Source organism: Gavia stellata, chromosome 7, assembly GCF_030936135.1.
Source record: "Gavia stellata isolate bGavSte3 chromosome 7, bGavSte3.hap2, whole genome shotgun sequence".
Taxonomy (NCBI): Eukaryota; Metazoa; Chordata; class Aves; order Gaviiformes; family Gaviidae; genus Gavia; species Gavia stellata.
Genome location: NC_082600.1, coordinates 35,194,120 through 35,213,773, shown reverse-complemented (window position 1 = coordinate 35,213,773; position 19,654 = coordinate 35,194,120). Strand labels below are relative to the sequence as shown.

At 38.8% G+C, this 19,654-nt stretch overlaps 1 protein-coding gene across 2 annotated transcripts in view; it reads left to right on the top strand.

The window, feature by feature from the left end:
* The window catches only part of MEIS2 (Meis homeobox 2), a 173,487-nt gene that overhangs the window by 90,148 nt on the left and 63,685 nt on the right, over positions 1–19,654 (top strand). The window lies entirely within an intron of this gene.

Sequence of the window (19,654 nt, the reverse complement as noted above, 5' to 3'; positions counted from 1 at the left end):
ATGGAAACTGCCAGTCTTGGGATTTTAACAATTTAGTTCATGATCCTGAGATACAGTGTGTACCAATAACTGCAGAATAACAGCATAGGCTCAGTCTCAATGTCCTGTTCAGGACCATTAAGAGACAGCTAAATTCTCAAGAAAAATTTCAGGCAAAATAGGTCCAGAAAAAAAAAAAAAAGAAGCATGGTGCACATTATTTAACAGTGTTAAATAATTCTGGAGACCTTTTCTTTGAACAGCTTTAGTGCTCCCATTTGTGAGAGAGGGGGATTTGAAATTTGGCAGGTGAATATTAGGAGTGTGCGTTTGCTTCCCTTGTAAAAATGTAACAACTTGGCCATGGTTTAAGTCTTAGCAAAAATCACGGTTCACAGATGCTTATTGAAGACTTCCTGGGTTTTGATAGCTAAACTTCCAGAAATTCTGTCTTAAATAGCCATAATCGTGAATACCACACCACCTCGTGCTGGTGAGACTGCACTCGTGCTGTAGAGGGACTGCGCATACTACTGCAAGGCTGCTTCAAAGTGCCTGAGCTGACTGTCATAGCCAGGCGTCGAAACAAAGAGCTTTTATCCCATACCTACTGTTCCTCTGGTACCCAGGGCTGTGGTGGAAGAAGCTGCCAGAGCTAAATGTAGAGGGGACCAAAGCTGTCCAAGAGAGAAAGATGTAGTTTGAGTCACACCGGCTCAGACACCACGAAGCAAAGGAGGAGATGAAGGGGGCTGGCTGAGTAAAGAGGCTGGCACTGTACTGGAAATTAAGGAGACTCCGACTCTAAAGGAATGGAGCTGGAGCACTGGGAGAAGGTGACTGAGAATTAATTGGGCTAGGAGTGTGCTGGATGGAGGCAGCTGCTGGGACTTGGACCCTGGGACTGGAGTGGGGTGAGGGAAATGATGAGGCAAGAAGAAATATCGGAGCCAGTGAGGTGGATGATGGAGACCAGATGAAGAGCTGGGACCTGCCTTAGTTGCCATTTCGCTGCAAATGAGGAGCCTCGCACTGACAGACTCTTTTGAAGGCTTTTTGTAATGACAGACATTGGAGGCAAACATTAAAAGAAAAATGCCAGCCGGCTTTACATTACTCCCCTGTGGTCCTTCTTGCCGCATAGGTGTGGGATGTGGAGGATACAGGTGACAGCATCCTGTGCTCACTCCCTAGCCCAGGAAGGTCCACAGCAATGGAGAAGGACTGCTTCAGAGGAAGTCCTGCTCGGAGCTGGAGCAGCGCATGCTCCCTTGTTCTGTGGGGGGTGCTGCAGATGCCAGCAAGTACAGGCTGGAGCATGTTCAGTACAGATGGAGTCTTTGAAGAATTTAGCTGACAAACTCTTAAATGTCTTTACTGAACTAGTGCTAATTGAAAATTTTCAAAGGTTTATAGCTTGGCCAAATGTGGGTGGATTTTCAAAGAGATGGCAAAAGGCACATCCCTGAGAGCAGGGCCATCCCTTCTCCAAATGTTCTGCTTCTGTTCCAAAGCACGCTCTCCTCAATTAAGTATAGCGAGAAACAACATACCAATATTTTTCTTTAATTTCATTTCAGAAATGGCTGAATCATTTTTGCTAAAACTTTCCAAAATCATTGAGGCTTGGGCAAATATTCTGCAGAGTAAATATCAACTTGGGAAGCGAAGTTTAGCAAATGAAAATACTCTCTTACAAGAGGAATACCTGTTCTGCCTATAACAAACTGAAAGGTCAAATTTTAGAAGTCCTTTCCCAGAAACTAGGAAGAGAGGAACTGGTAGCAAGTTACTGCTGATTTGCAGCAGCCCTCATGAGGCCAGAATTTGTCTTTAAACACACACCTCATATTGATCAAAATGCTTACACGAGTTAATTCAGCGCAGGTATTACTAGTGAGTGATTTGCCTGTATGGAAAGGTTACTTCTGTGATGTTGCCAAACGTAGTGAGGCTTTGGCAGTTACACAGTGATAGCAAATCACCCAGTCAAGTAAATTATAGTTGCCTCAGGGCAGCTTTAATTTGTGTACCTAACTTGCTCAAAATATTTCTAAACTTTGCATTGCAGAGTTGGCATGGTTTAGTCATTCAAAGTATGTCCCATCCCCTCTCTCTTCACCCTTGGATGTGTTACTAACTTCTGTTTTTTCATAACACACTGACCAAGTGCCCCTCTGCATTGTCAGAACTTCCAGCCGGTGAATACCAGCTTTGCATCCATGTTTACAAAAGAACTACACATTGCCGTTTTTCTGTTCCACCCAGACAAATCTAACTAACACAAATTCTAACCACCTGTGTTAAAGCAATGATGCATGCTGTAGAGACTGCTGGAGAAACATTGCTTTTTGACCTATAGCTAGAATACTTACCTTCATGTCCCATCCCCCACTCCTTTTTTACAGAAATGGAGGATAATACATTTCCCTTAGGGAGGATTTAAAAGCATTTTGTATTATGATGGCTAATACATAGACTCCTATCACTGTGGAGATGAATAAATGAAAGCCTACTTTCACCAAAACAAAACTTACTTTCCTCTGGGTAGCGAGTGCCACGTTAGAATAGGCATCAAAGTGACTGTGAATTCACACAGTAACTTCTGCATTACTCACCTAATTCAGGTGGTGGGGAGCAAAGGACGCTTCTGCATACTGGATGCCGTAGACATAAACCTGAGATCCTTGAATTACAGTCTGGACCACCAAAGGTGTGTTTGAAACTGGCAAATGCTCGGTGTGTCCACTGGAATCCCAGAAAACTGGCAAAACCATTGACCTCAGAAACTAGAGGTGTTCAGCTGGGAACTGTCCATAATATAACCTGCGGGAAGTAGTAGTTGTCCAAACTTTTGTGCTATTAGATTCTTTCATCTGGCAAATGAGAATGAGGGAAGTGCTCCACCAGCTTCTGCCAGCAGTATGTTACCATCGCAGGTGGAACTGGAAAAGTTATTTGGGAAATTGGTAGAAGCTTAGAAGAGAGGTACACAGCAGCAATCAGTGAAGAGTAACAGGTGGGTATGGATTTTGTGCGCAATTAATTGAATGGTTCCTTAAATCGTGCCAGTCGCATGCCAGAAAGTACAAGTAGGGACCTCCAGCCTGGCCTTTACATGGAGAGCTGTACATGATACAAAAGTCTTGTCTGGAGTTTAGGGAACATGTTAAACTTTTGTACATGGACTCCAGTAGCTCTTCCTGTTCCAGTCTGTATTGTGCTAATAGTCCTTAATCCTAACGGCAGATTACCTGTTTATTTTGTTAGGCGGAAGGAGCTGTAATTCATTTTGATGTCTGGAGCAGAAAAAAATTGTCCATATAGCCTGAAGTATATTACTAACCTTAAGAAAGGCTATGTGAGGTAACTATAAGAAGTCTGTCTCAAAGAAAGATTCCTTACAGTTGCTCAGAAAGTAGTACAGCTTAAGGTATTTTACACCAGCCTATAAGGCACTAGATTTAAATTGGTGTGCAGTGAAACATTTAAATATACTACAGCAAATGAAATATGGTCCAATAGGTTTTTTATGGTCTGGCTATGCTTTTTCTTTTCAATCACTAGCCTGGGGCGAACAAGTCGGCTTTCAAATGTCTATTTTAGCTATGTGTTTATCACCTCTGTCTTTTAGGAAGTTTGATTTCTTTTTTCATTTCTTCTCTTTGATAAAAAAAGAGCTGAGATCTCTGAATGGGTTATTTATCTCTTATGTTTAAGCTATTTATCTGTCAATGGACATGCTGCTTTAGAAGTGTTTTATATTACTAATTAATTTAATTTCACATACGGTACTCCATGTTAACACATTTTCTATTATACACTATAATGTGATACAGGGCCCACCCTCAGCAACTTTACCTTAAAGCTTTAATTGCTTTCCTCTAAGCCTCAGCTCATGTTTGATTTATCTGATTTCTTTGTATAAAGATTCCCTGGTTTACAACGTGTACACAAGTCATTAAATTGGTGTTGATGTTTATCTAGCAAATTTACCAACTGGTGATAGTATACATCCCTTTATGAATTTATGACTGGGCAATGAAGAGAAGTGTCAGAAGCTCTGTTATTGTCTCTGTTGGGTCACCCTGTTGGTTTATATTTAGAAAGACAACATGATCACTTCCACTGACTTACACAGTGAACTGAAGGATTGATGCCTGCAGTCAAAATCTGTTATGAATTTCTAGCCATGAACTGATTTTTTTTTCCTTTTTTGAGGGGAAAAGGTGAATAGATTGGAAAGGAGGAAAGGGGTAAGACAGCTTGAGCATGTTTGAAGGCAGTGTGGACTTCATCTGAGATACATTGTTGTTTACATAAAGGAAAAGCTGAACCAAAATGCCAGATCCCCAAGCTATGTGAAGTTCAGAGTCTGGATCCAAGTATTGCAGCTTGAATTCTCTCTGGCTCTCAAAAACCTAAATGTAGATACCACATATTAAAATGCATGAAAATGAATGATAGTAAATAATCAATGTAGAGTGGGAAATCTGGTCCTTTGATCTGTCAGATTTCGTCACATAACACAAGCATAAGGACATATGGTATTTTAAAGTTGCATTTGAAGAGATGCCTACGCTGACTTTTATCCTTATTTACAAATAGTCAGCAATAAAGGCTGTAATCTTGCAGATAACACTATGGATGCGCATAAGTCTTCTTGCACAGAGTTCATTTTAGGACTGAGGTATGATTAATATAGCTAGGAAACATTTGGAAAATGCATGCACACTTCTGAATGCATTAAGTGAGTCCAATATTATAGCTCTTAAGCAAAGAGAAGGTAGAGGTATTTATCTCTACAGGTTTGTTTCTCCTCCAGGAAGCTGTATTGTTTCTGCAAAAACTCTTCATTTGCTATTTCATTGTTACATTCACTTCCCACTCATTAAAGCTCCATCTCGCTTTCCTTACGTATGGATGACGTCTATTGGCTTCAGTGAGAACTAATTGCACATGAGGCGAAAGGATTCAAATTAGGATTACCAATATATGACCGCATGGAAAAGGAAGCATGAAATATTCTAATTCTTTTTAGATGCAAAGTAACTTATGAACAAAACCCATTGTGGCTGCTTCTCACAAGCTTAAAGCATTGTGAAAGAAAAATTAAAATGGGCAAGGCTAATTAATTTGCTAAAATCCATTGTTAATGCAGTGTTTTCAGTTCTCCTGAATGCTGCTCTCATGACATTTGGTGTCTTTCTAAAGAACCATCTCAGCTGTAAACATCTTTTTTTCTTTCCTCTGAGAATCTAAACTTCTATTTAAAGAAGTAAATTCCTAGACCTCATGATTAAATAGAAAGTTTGGAAGTTGGAATTACATGCTCCTTAGACATTAAAGGCAAATAAAAATCAGCCGGTATTCTTTTTAAAGTCCTTTTCTAAAGCGTCACGATTTTTAACATCTTTTGAACTCTGATGTTGGATTGGTTTGGATGTGGGGAGGGGTAAGAGGGTGAGAGCTTTTTGGCTTTTCAATATTTGGGATTAGCAAGGAATGAGTGGCTGCATGGCTATTCTAAAACCTTTTTAAAAACTGCTTCACATATACTGGAAGAGATGGTATCAGCTGGCAAACTGTTGCTGTATGAAACACTAACCAAAAGATAGGACAAAAGCTACGAGCTCTCTCGACCGACTCTGGCAGGTCTTATGTCGTTGTGGGGTTGCTGAAAAGCTCTCCTTTAAAGCTCTGCGCAAGGAAGCCGAGCCACCGAGGATCTCGTCCCACGAGCACTTGTTCCCAGCAGTGGCGTTTGCTGTTGCGAAGGGCTCCGTTGACTTTGGCTGATCTGAGCGCTGCTCTTCATACGGCGAGCTCGCAGGATCGGGCCCTTGGATGATACATGTAGGACTCTGGAAGACCAGCTTTTACTGCTCATATGTTTGGCAGGCAGATTTGATAATCAGTGCTGTTCTAGAACCTTACACCATCTCAGTGAATATAAATTGATGGTGTAAAGCAAATGGGCAACTGGCGGGAAGCCAAACACGGAGGGGAGAGAAGACGGTTTATTGTTGAGGGGGCAGCCCGGTGTTCTACAGCAGAGCTTTCTGTTCACAACAGCTCTGCAGAGCTGCTGAGTTCGAGTGTGGCCTCTGAAGTGTATGAAATAATAACAGTTTTATTTCTCCTGACACAAGCACGGAAGCTGTTTGCTGCCACCTCAGAACTGTTACCCTGCAATGCAAAAGTACCAACAAGGCAGGCTGGATGCAATGTTATTATAAACAGTGCCGCAGTAAACTTCAGGAAAAGCCCATTATACGGTGATAGCCTGTTTGTCAGGAGAAGAGTTCACTAATGTATATGGAAGCAGAGCTCCTCATTCACTGATACGTCTGTGTCTATTTTGTTGCACTTTTACCTTTATTTACTGTGCAGGTGCTGCTGAGAATAACCTTGGAAAACACAAAAATGCAGGAGGCCACGTACTCAGCTAGTTTAAATTGGCAGAGAAATGGTGTCAATTCAAGGCAGTTGATGTTATGGTCCATTGTTTATTATTGTTTTTAATATTTTAGGATTGGGGGGGTATGGAAGGAAATGTGTTTTCTCTGTGGTTGTTTTATTACTGTAAATCACTCAATGAAAGGTGCATTTAAAAAAAGCGATGAATGAATGACGGCAGGAGAAGAATGAACATATGTACACGATAGAATTAAATTCTATCTTAACTCTAATTTGTGCTCATATGCAATCAATTACAGTGATATGAGCTGAGAATTTCAATGAGGCCCCAGGGAGTTTGGCACCTATTTCTTATTTTGTTTTGATGGAATTAACACCCCTAAACCTAAAACTTCTTTGAAAATCAGCCATAATGTCAGTCCTTCCAAAGTGTCCTAATTCTTTCTGTTTGTTTGTTTAATTATTTCAGGAATTATTCTGCACTCAACAGAAATGCAAGTACTGCCTTAGGTAGTAGGAAAAATATCATCATTCATTCATCATTCATAGGTCTTAAATGTCTTTCTTATAAAACTAGAGGATTTTGACTACTCTCCCTGTGCTCTTAAAAATCTGATTGCTGATTGAGGTATCTTTTCTTGATACAGAAACCTACTGCTATTTTCTGTAAGCTCATCCTTGGGTTCTGTCCTCAGCTATGCATTTTTCCTCCCGTATGACCTTGGGTCAGGCACTAGGTATCTCTAGGCCTCCCTTTCTCCACCCCAAAACAGCTTCCTTTTTTCTTTCTTGCTTTCTTTTTCCAGGGAGCGATGTAGTAAGGTTTTCATTGCTTGTATTCGCTAACATTTATGAAGCAATTTGAGATCCCTGTCTGGAAAGTATTCTAAATACACAAAAATATTATTTTAAGTTATTGTAATTCTTCATCTTTATTTACTGGCACGTTGCTCAAGCTAACAGATGAAAATAGCACAAGTCTTTTGTAACACTACAGAGCACTTTGAAACTTTTCTTCTGAATTCCAACAGAATCTGAAAATTTTAAAGCCTGTAAAGGAGATCTGTCAACTTCACCACTATGTACTATCAAAAAGCGGGATAAAAAAAGGAATCAAGCTTGACTGCTTCTTTTTTTTAATTAATAAAAAATAACCCAACTTGTTAGCATTTTGGTGAGGAAAACATTGTCTGTAAAAAGCAGGTATGTTATGCAAATCAAGTGATTTACTGAGAATCAATGCTTACTTCCAATAACTAGATAAGCCAACTCAACTATTGCTGGAAAGCCAAGAAAACAGTGTATAGATTAAGATTACTCAAAACTTTTGTTCCTGTATTATTTAAAAGGGATACAAATTGCACCATTTTAGTATTGCTGATGAGTAAAGGCCCAAATCTTGCTTTTTCACCCCCATTTAAGATGCAGGGCTAAAAAAATAGAGCTCTAAAATGCAGTAGGTATTCATATTTGACTTTGTAGCTGCTTCTTACCATGTAACAAGCTCTATGATAGCTTTCAGTGATTGCAGTTGGGTCGAGTGGCCTCCTGTCTTGTCAACTTTCTTTGCAGATCAAGTAGAAGCATGTCCATCACAAAGATGGAAAAGGTAGGCTTTTCAAGGCTGAAAAATTAGTTTTAAAAGGATGCCACTATTCCTACGTGGAATGGATGGAGGTAGAAGACCAGGTTGTAAGAGATCTCTCTGCAGTTTGCAGAAGAGGATATTTTTAATGTCATTCAGGTAAAAAGAAAGAAGAGGATTAATTTTTTAAAATCTAGGCAGAATTCAGATTTCTGGACTCCTCTTTTTCATAATACACTTAGAGTCATGTATAAGGATGGATGTGCAGATTCAGCTGCTATTTGCTATGGAAGTCACACATCCATTTCCAAAACTGGAGTGTGTATAGGAACATAGTATCAATTTATCTGTTTACTATTGAGGTTCTTATCCTATGCCCAGCTCCAGAATATCTGAAAGCCCCCTGGGTGTTACATCTTCTTTGCAATGAAAAAAATCTTCTCCTCTTCAGCTGTTTCTCCCTACTTGGTTTTAGGGAATTAATTATTATATGGTTGCCATCTATTCTGAAAATTACAGGACAATCCCAGTTTTTGAACACCATGTCTGAATCTCAATCTCCACTTGGGCAGGACACATGGTGTGAGAGACAGCTGCTAAAAACTGTGCAGCTATTACAGTGTGTCAGTTTATAAGCCGCGAAGTGTGTGTACCAGCTCGCAGATTGTTGGTAGGAGTGTGGTACTTTGTTATAAATATATTTTATTGATTGTAAGGAGATTTTATTAAAAAGCTACCCAGAAGAAACGGGCAGTAAAAGATCAAGTAAATTACTTGGCTTTCATTTTAGGTCGCCTAACCTCTTAAGGGTTTATGGGGGCTCCACAAGCTCCCAAAACACTGACACAGGTTAATCTCGCTTAGTGATAGTGGATAGTTGTGCACTGGATGTTCAGCGAGATGGTGGTCTCAGGGGAGGGCATCCAATAGACATGGAGGGGTCAATAGGCTCCATTAAGACCAGATCTTAAACACATTTAGGTGACTAAAAATGCAGATGAGCACTTTGTCAAATTTTCAAAAATAACTAAATACATTGCATGCCGAGCTCCCACTGAAATCAGGTGAGTTATCCATCTAACTCCTATTCTGTTTCGTTGTACTTACCTTCATCTTTAGGTGCCTAAATGTTTCTACAGTGGCACCGTATACTTCTTGCTTCTTTTCAGATTGACAGCAGCTCAGGGCATCTACCACATAGCAAATCAGTACACCCTTCTGAGGAAAACACTTTGCATCAAGGCCTTCTAATGTGTAAACGTTATACATTCTTTTAACATTTTCCTAGTAAATATTTTTAAAATGTTACAGATCCATGGCAGATGTTGCTATCTACTGTTTCCTAAGCATGTATGTACTGGGTTGTGTGCGTGTACGTGTGTTTTCATGCTTTTTCCTTTTCAAGCCTGTGGAAATCGGCACGTTGTTCTCAGTGGTAGTGGTAGGCAGAACATCGACACGTAGTATATATCGTTACACCTCAGACTACTAGCAAGTTGTGGAAATAAAAAGAGAAATGGAAAAAAAATGCAAGAAGAGCCAGACAACTGAGATTATAAACTACCTGCATTTATTTCCAGAGGCCTTTTAATTCTTTCTAAAGTCTGGGGCTTACATATAAATTCATTTAAACTCTACAGAGGAACTCTGAAACAAACCAGAGGTGCCCATGTGGTGGTTAGATGCCAGTGTGATTTGATAACCCTTCCTGCCCTGGCATTCCCACCCCAGCCCTGCTGAGAGCCAGCTCCTCAGTCCCTCCGGTCCTGGGGCTTCCTGGCACCCACACCTCCTGCTCTAGAGACCTTACCTGCTCCCCAGCCACCCTTTACTAATGACCTCCTCCAGATTCACTTTCCTGCTCCAAGTTGTCTCCCTGAGGTTGAGCTAAATCCTTTTCCAGAATAAACCCTATGTCTTGCTGCATTAGCGTCCCCATTTCTAACTGACCCCAAAAGCACCTTGCAGAGCTACTGCCATTTCCATGTGTTTGCCCTCTTACCCCGCATACCTGAGCTGCAATTCAGAATCTGATTAAATTTAAATGTAATGATAATCATAGCACATTAAATGGGAGGCACAAGCACTAATAAATGCTTTCAAATCAGACATAATGCGTTCTCAGATGCTTTATTCTTTTTAGACCCATGTTCTACTGTCCCTCGTCCAAGAAGACCATTTCAGTTCAGAGCCCTCCACCTCCCCTTCCCCAAACCTTAAAACCTCATCACTTCTGCTCTAAACCTCGTAAGAGTGACCACTAGCTTGATACTTCAATACTGGCTACTAACTTTCCCTTCTTACTTCCTATCACCTGTTAAAAGCTCTTGTCTCCTCAAGGTCTTGCTTCTGTGAGCAATTTCAAAACCCTGTTGCCAGTTGCCAGTGTAGAAATAACCAACTTGTGTAGGACTCAAAGGCAGAAAAGAGGACTTTCTGGAAGGAAGAAGATAGCATATAGTCTGGCCTCACTGGGACAACAGCAAAACAAAATCTATGTATACTTTGGAAAGTGGACATCCTTTGAAGAACTGAGCTGCAGTTTCCCTTTGCAGAATTTTGGAAATGTTTGTAGATCTATGTAAATTCATGGCTTAGAGTTCATCTTTGAGGTTTTGAGTTCAGACTTAATGAGACTTAGCCTGAACCACAGCAGTTTCACCTAGCTGCCACATGAAAACATCAATTGCAGCACTGCACCCAAAAGTCTTAACAACATTTGCCAAAACTTGAATGAAGTCTTCAACAAGCCTGGCCTTAACTATGTATGGTTCAGGGTTTCGTTATTATCATGGTGTCTTTGTACTATGGAAGTTGTTGCAGCCATTGCCTTTGCTTTGCAAATTCACTATGTATATATATAAAACCAGCTAAGTATATATTGAACTATGTATATTAAAAATTAAAACATAATCCCTTATTTTGTGATGACTAGTTTTCTTTCCTTTTAGTAGGTCATGAATATTTTCTGGCAAGATATGTCACTAGCTTATAACTTCATTAAGCTGCAGACCATACCTTACCCTTTCACTAGATCCCTGAAAAGAACTTTTGTGTGTGCCAAACAGATATCCACTTGGTCTATGGCTCTTGAAAGGTAAATTGCCAAGTTCCAGCAAGCAAATTAAGAGGTGCAATGAGAGCTAGCTGTTGCATTCTATCAAATCCTGCTACTGAATGTGTTGAAAAGCTTGCCCAGAGCCATGGCCTCACATATTTATGGTATGAATGGGAAACTCTTGGAGCTATGTATTGCCATAGTTCCCATTTCTTTTGTAATAAACTAGCTCAGCAGATGTAGCTTAGGTAAAAAGGAAATTCAAAGTCTCCTACTTAGAGAATAACCAAAATAAAGTTCTCTCTCCGGTCCTCTGTCTATGAGCCAGACTCAGAGCCAGACCTTACTTGTACTGATTAGTGTTTTATTCTGTGTGTAACCCAATGAAACTCAAAGGGTTCTCACATGGAAGAAAGTGCTGCTCAATAGCACTATGTAAGTATTACTGCCAGGATATAGCACAAAATAGGTTTTAAAAGTCCAACTTTCAGTTTCTAACACAACAAGATTAAATTATAGCATTAGTTTTCCAAGTCAGTTGCATCATTCTCTTGGTTTATAAGTTTCGATGCTGAAGAAATCAGTTCTGGGCAGCTTAGCTTTTCCTTAATGACAGAGGTATTTCAGTTTTTGCAGTATCAGTACCCAATTCACATCAAATGCAGAGTAGATTTTAATCTCCATGCTTGTGACTTGACTTGTGCCTATAGTCTACAGGCTTCAGAGTATTTAGCGTAACATTTGTGACATGATTGGCCCTGCCTACTCCACCTGTGAGTAAGAAATACAAGATGCGCTATTGAACTTTGTTGATTTTATTTAGCCTGGTGGGTGCACAATAGCTTTGAATTAAAGCAGAAGCAAAACTTGAGCCTGAGATCCACAAAGTAGCAGAAACTGAAGAATTGTGAATTAAACTAAAGAGCCCTACAGAGCTTGTTAAACTATGATCCGGCAAGGTGAAGGTGAGGGAGATAATAATAAACATTTTTGTGCCTGTTGATACTTTCACTCATGTATTATACCAAGATGTTTCAGAAAACATCAATTACATCTTTCTGCACCATTTTTTCACAATTAACATAACAGCATCTGCATCTCAAGAAAAAATGGCTTTCTATATTAATCAGTAAAGGCTAATAAATTTACAGTCCAGCTCCCACTGAAGTCTGCAGAGAACTTCTATCGCCTTTGTGGGGTAGTAGGTTGGCCCTTTAGCATACCTTTCATGCCTAACAGTGCATGAATCTTTTGTATTTCTAGCTTTATCTGATATTGTTGCCTAATTCAATTACATATGAAAGTAAGGAGAGTCTCCTCACTAGTCAGTTTAACCCACCACTTGTTGTTACTTGTTTATGAGACATTTTTCTACTTTATAGTCTTTAATCTGAAATTATATCAAGTGCTGTAATAAAACTGAAAGAGATAATATCTATGGCATTTCCATTCCTCTGTGCTGGTGATAACATTATTTAACAACACTAGAAAGTTAATTAAGAAAGACCTTGCTGTCATAAATCCATGTTGTCTTCCGCATTAAATTAGGATTTTCAATGTATTGCTGAAGTTCAGAAAACTGTTCTGGACATTCAGCAACAGACACTTCACTAAATAGTCAACAATATGTTATGCACTCTTTTATAGGATGGAGAAGTGTTTAACGCTTGTACTTCTTCTGGAGTTTCACATGTTTATTTTTGTTTATTTCACCTGATTAATTTTGAATCTTCCTTTCCTTTGAAATCATTAAGAAAGTATTTCTGTTTCTTGGGTATTTAAGGTATCAAATATTTTCACAGCCATGTTTGTTCTCGTCTATGTGTTATATAATCCCATTTCTGTGTTTCCTTAAATCCTTGATTTGTGCAATTCTCTATCCCAGCTAACAGAAGTCAGCTACTGAATGAATATACTAGTTCCTTGTCCATTATCGTTCACAGTGGACATGCTTTTTTTCCCTATCAATTGTAAATCCTGTCTATAGAGCAAAAAAAAAAAAAGAAACTGTGCTTTATCTTTATGGCTTTGTGAGCCCTGTATTCTTTCCTGATGCATTTGTAAACTATTTTGTGTAAAAATTTGGTTTAGGGCAATCAAAAAAGAACCAGCTCTGGTAGGTTAGATAGAGGTTCAAATTCAATTAAATCAGCCCTGTAGGAACTGATTCCCTGGGTGTATTGCAAGGCAGGGCACTGGGGTTGTTTGGGACCAGATTTGTGAAAATCCCTATGTGGTCCTGAACTTTTCAAACACATAATCTGAAGTTCTTCAGCTTATCCAATCTTGAAAAAAGAATTAGTCAGTGAGATGGCTGAACCTTCAAAGACAGCTATAACTGTACTGTGTGGGTACCACTGCTTAATATTTAATGTTCGTTCCATTCCTAAACGTGTCCATATGACTCACAAATTCCTACTCCAAATTGGAAAGGCTAAGTAAAAAGATCTGATATGAAATGAGCATCTGCCTCAGTCATAGCCAGTAATGTAGGTGAACCTGAAAAAACATTGTGGAGATGAATATATTAAAAATTTGAGAACTGTCACATACCTGGATCTGATATTTATATCAACCCTTTTTTTGGAGTACCTTACTTCAAAACCAGTGACTGCGTAGGGTCAAGAATGGATATTTGCCTCCAAATTTTGCTGGTGGGGCTGATCTTTAGCATAAATAAAGATTTTTAATTAGCCTTCCAACAGGTAAAGGTTCACATTTTGAAGAAGAAAAATCTAGGGCTCACCAGACAGTTCCATTCTGTTACATCATTAAAAGGGACCCAGCTCTGCATGTTGATATTAATGAAAGGGATGTTATTTTTAGTAGTGTTGATTATTTTCTTGGCCTGCATTAAGTAAGGTGTTCTCATCCCCCAACTTTGCTCCAGCTCTCTCTCAGGGGATTAACGAAGCAGAACTTGGTGAAACACTTCATTCTAAGTAAGAGAGAGAACTATTTAAAAGTACTATTTCTGTCTTATAGCTTAATTCTGTTCATCACTTTACGACCTTCTCACTATGATTTTTACTTCAGCGTTTGCAGTAATTTTTTTTGTCTTCATTACTTCTGAGACTAGTTTACCATACTGATTGGTTAGTGGTTTGAAAGACTCTCTCTGTGTTGGCTTCATTACAGATTTTGGTCTTCAACAAGTGTCTTTAATTTTAGTCCCTGTTGGGGTGTATCAATTTATTCTACAGACGCATTCCATTTTGTCTTTTCAGTCTGTTTCTACAATAGTTGTAAAATATTACAGAAAACTCTTCAATATTTGTCTGTAATACAGATTTTGTATTTCAGAAGATTAAAGTAACATTTCTGTATGTTTACTCAAAGGTTAGGTTTCTTAAATTAGGCTCCAAACCAAATTCTAAAGAAGATAATGGCAAAACTCTCACTGACTCAATGGAAATAGGATTTTATATCCAACCATCTAGAAGATACCATATAATATCTAGGAGAAGAAAATCGCTGTAATACCATTTCATTTTATTGCTAGGCATTGTGCTTTATGCCTGGAGACTGACCTGAAAACCATCTTTCCAATATCACTGTTCCTCTCTCCAGTACTTCCTTGTTATCTAAAATGCATTTTTAAAATATTTTCTATCATTTCATCTTTTCCATAGCTACCAAATTTACCTATTTCTAATCTATGGGCAAAATTTAAGTCTAACTTTGAGCATCTCTCCTGTAACTCATTCTCTCACACAACTGCAGCAGAACTATTTCCAGTTATCTCAGCTAACTTTATAGTCCTCTGAGTAGCAACCTTAATATTTTCCTATAGAGCACTAATTGCTGCACTTTCTTTTTTTTTTTAATTAGTTGCTAGCTACAAAGTACGCCATTAAATTTCCTACCATTCCTGTCAGATATTCTTCCATTTTCTCCGTAGATTCTTTTTTCCATTCCTTATGACAGACCATCCCATTATTTATCCTACTTTCAGGGAACTCACTACCTGAAAATTCGGAATTGAAAGACCAGAGCCAAAGTGTCTGTTTATTCTTATGTATCAAAACCCTGAAATTTTTGATAGCTGGAAATTGGGACAACACTAACATATTAACATTTTCACCAGAAATCCCAGTTCCTCCCAGAAAATAGAGCCAAATTGAATTTGATGAGTGATAATGCTCATTGTCACTCTTCTTATCCATGTGAATACTCACCATTTTCAGAATCACTGTACAGGCCATTCATCATCCTTTTAATTTACTTGAAAGAAAATTTTCTGTGGGAAAATTTTGTACAAAAGATTAAAAAATGTTTTTCTTCTTAGAGCACTGGAGAATATGGTTCTCTGTCATTGTTCTGTTTCCAATGCAATGGGAATTTTTTTACCACAATACTGCATGTTATTACTTTATTAATCATCCTTCTTCCCTTCCTTAGAACATCTATTTTTTTTTCCTGTAAATGTGCTTCACAAGCTTTCATTCTGCAATCCACACAGCTGGTCATCTCTCTTTTTTGTTGTGTCTAAAAGCAGCCATATGTCATCAGCAACCCTCTCATGTACATTGAACTTCCTTAGCACATCAGCTTGTCTCTTTGAATGTGTTACCTGATGTCTTTAAAGTGGCAAAACACAGAAAAGTGGGTCCTCTTGGTCCTTTGTTCATCAGACCAGCAAGAGTCAGGAATATGGTAGAAACGGGGTGTTTAGGCCCTTGGGCCGTATCTATTTTAGCTTTGCTTTTTAATTTCTCCTTGCTTCAGCTCAACTAGCAGAATATGGCTCAAATCAGCTTTACGCTCTCCAGTAGTAAGTATGGCTCTCCTTTATTGATAGGGAAGCCCCTCAGGGCTACTGAGCCCTGAGTTTGGTGTTTGTGTGTTAGATTATCCACAGCAACTCTGATTCTTCAGCTCAGTCTGTCTGTCCAGGTGCTTTATTTGGTGCTCACCATTTTTAATATGGGTGGTGTTCTCTAGGAGTTAAGAGAGACATAACAACAGTCTTTCTGCTCGAAATGTTAGCATCAGTGCTTGTGAACCATTACAGTGTGTCTGGCAGGATTTATGTGCATAGCAGAGAAGGATATTTATTCTAGGAGAGCTAGACTGAACAGGTAAGCTTTGAATAAACTTTGAAAAGCTTTTGGTTCAGGAGATACCCTTAAACTTTTCTAAAAGCATGCTTGGCAATCTTGGTTCTGTATGTGAAGGTCCCTCTGCTCCTTCAACATTTAGGGTGGCGTTATATAGTTAAGAGATCAAAAAGGTTGTGATGTGATGAGATGGGTGATATCTTAGGTAGTTAGGACCACCATTTAAATGGAGCCCCTACCAATGCATAGTCTGTCAAGTGACTATGCTCATAGCACTTTCTGTTGCTGTTGAATTTTGAAACTTCTGGAATGTAAGTGGTTTCTCTCCTTCCTAAATGAGTTGCAGTCATCACACAGAATCAGAAGTGCATCCGTTTTGGAGCTCAGTCCTGTGTCTGAAGCATGGCCTTATCATCTGTAAATAGAGAACTAGGTGTTTTGCGGCACTGATATTTGACCATCCAGTAGCACTGAAGAGTTCATGAGATACCCATGGTTACCTTGGCAATAAAGTGATGAGATCTGCTCAGGAGAATGGGAATTTTTAGAGGTGATGAGATTTTCAAAGCTCTTTCCTTTTTTATGAGCATTAACTCATTTGTTACTGAGATTCATGTTTAAACAGACAATTAACGAATGCTTTTAATAGGCTGAGAAAAGTTAAAGGATGTCAGTGTATTCTTTAATCCTGCCATTTGTAACAATCCGTAGCATTTTGTACTCATTATGCTTTTTAAGGGTGAATAATTTAGATTCTTTGACCTCCTGATCAGAAACTCCCTTCTGTGTTCCTTCCTCTGAATTCAGCTTTCTAAATAAGAAAATAAATTAATCTTATATGAAATTTTATAATCTGCACCTCAGTCTGAGTAGAATTATTACCTACATACACATAAACTCCCAAGCCTAAAACCAAATCCAACTACGCTGGGCATAGATGGCACTTAAACACCACTCTTTATTATCGTTTAATATATTGGAAGCAAATCAACAACATTTATACAGAAAAAATACTTTAAAATCACACAGGACAACACTGAAGAGCCATCATTCAACAGCTTAAAATCTTGCCTTCACATTCGTGATGCATTTGGCATGAAATCACGATCCTCAGATGTTCAGAGAAGAAGGAGCTCCGTGGTACCCTTCTCCCATACATACCTGTGTATTTAAGGCTGTAATGACACTAGCCTGCAAGAGATTCGGAAAGCACAGAAAGCTGTGACCTGTACCTTTAATTCACCTCAGCTATTTCCACGCTGATGAAGTGATCTATCATCATTGCCCGCATACTGGAGCATATATTCCTGCAAGAAAGTTTAGCCACTGCAGGGGTGACTGGACTAACATCGCCTGGCATCCAGCAGTGTACAGACTAAACTATAGTTTTTAGTTAGAGAATATGGAAACTGACAACAAATTATTACTTGTGGTCTTTTTCCAGTTTTCAAGTGCAAACATACCAAAGTTTATTTTAAATCTGAGCCAGTCAGACATTTGGTAATATAGATCAAAGAAGAGACGAAGGCCTCCCATGCTTATTATTTCAATATGATGTCTGTTCTAATAAAGTGTAAGAATGCCTGTGATAGACTAACTAGTAGGAATTTTCTGGTTCTGTAGTTTAGCCTTAAATATATACATATATTTGTAAATTAATCAGAAACATATTGTCGTGGTTTCAGTTCCTCGAAAAGCTGATTGTTTTCAATCCTTTCTTTAATCTTAGAAATATGGTGGCAGTCTGCCAGCACACTTTCAGATAAACAGTCCACTTCACGTTTAAAAGCCATAGAATCACTGATGTTGAAGGGGGGAAAAAATGAACAGAAAACAACACCCGTCCTCTTTCTCTCTTCCCCAAAATGTAGAACATTATTTAAATAAGTTAGAGTTGTTGTGCTATTGTCCCTCACTCTTAATTAGAAATAATAAAAGCCATCTGTGCAAGGTGAATTTTGATAAGATCTCAGCTTTTAAGTGTTTGTTGATCTTGTGTGTACCAATTTTCAAATGTCTTAATAGCTCCAGGATGGCTATCACACTGAGTAGGCTCACTGATTTCCACCACGCTCTGTGCCGTTGTAAGCAATTCGCTTTATGTGTGGTTATATTTCGACTGAAATTTTAAAAACATACTATTCCTTGCAGTACAATAAGTATTTAACTGGATGGAACTGTTTCCATTTGGAGGAGGGGGTTTTTTTTCATAACACCAGCTCCTTGCAGTTTGGGATTAAACACAATTAAAGTGAGGAGTTGTTTTACATGGATTGCATACTGGACAGCGTTTCTGTGGCTGCTTTCCAACAACAGGATTTTCTACACTCTCATTTTACCCATTTTGGGGGGCCCGCGTTCAGGATAAAGAACCCGCCCCCCAAACCAAACGGGGAATGCTCAGAAGTGATTTTCTCGAAGCCTGGAAATGGAAGGCAGGATTTCTTTTCTTTCAACCTGTGTTTTCAGTCAATTAAAATTTGTACTCGGGGCTTTTCGGTTTGAAGCCACCCCTGTGTCTGTGATGAGCAATCCTTCTTGTTTGTGCAGTCATTCATTATCTCCATTACCAAGAGGAGAATAGAGGACAATTACATTGTTTGGACGAATCAGAGTGTTAGGAGGAGTATTTATCATGGTGGCAGAGTGCAGCACCTGACAGCGCACGATTGATGGCCAGGAATGAGTGTGAGTGGCCAAAGCAGCCTCATATGATGCAAATTACTGACTGTGGATTCCAATTTATCCTGTTCATTTTTCTTGCCTTTGCTGAAGACTATTAGTGGTTTTTGAAGCAGTGAAGGGGTCATTACTAATGTGGGCTAGAAGCAGGAGGGGGAAGGAGGGGAAAAGCCTTCTGTAATTACACAGCCTTCAAGAAAAGGCTGCGGGCCTAGCCAAAAAAGTGTCAACACTTAGCAATCAGAAAAATTTATTTTCATTTTATCCTTAACCCATATTAACTCAACATTATCATCTTTCTTTGTTAATATTTGCAGAATATTAAAAGCTTGACTTCTATATTAATACAGATCTCCTTAACCCTTTTTGCTGTGAAGTGATGTTGCTTTGGTAAATGTCAATTTGTCAATGGCGTTAAACAGTGCCTGCTTTTAAAAGTGTAGATAATGGAAAATTAAATATTCAGCCTTCTTGAAAAACTAATTCCAGATGACTGATTATTTGTGTCTTCTACAGAATAGTAGGTAAGGCAGCAGAATCGTATGAGAAAAAATTTATTGAAGTAGAGGTATGAGAGTTTTCTGTGTTAAAATGTAATGTCAGTACAGGAGAAAAACAGTTTGATTTGGGGTGTTTAAGTGTTGTGATCTGTAAGCAGCATCAAAAAGCCCTGAAAGTTTCATTTTGCTGTATAATGAATGATGTGCATTTAAAACATATGCATATTTAATTTAATGCCTATTCAAACCCTACTTAGGCAGCTCTCTGGGGGTTATACATGAATTAATGATCTCCAAAAGCCTCTCCTGCCTATCACGATTGAGCATATTGGTTATGTGCACGTAGGTGTATAAGGTTTCCCCAAAAAGC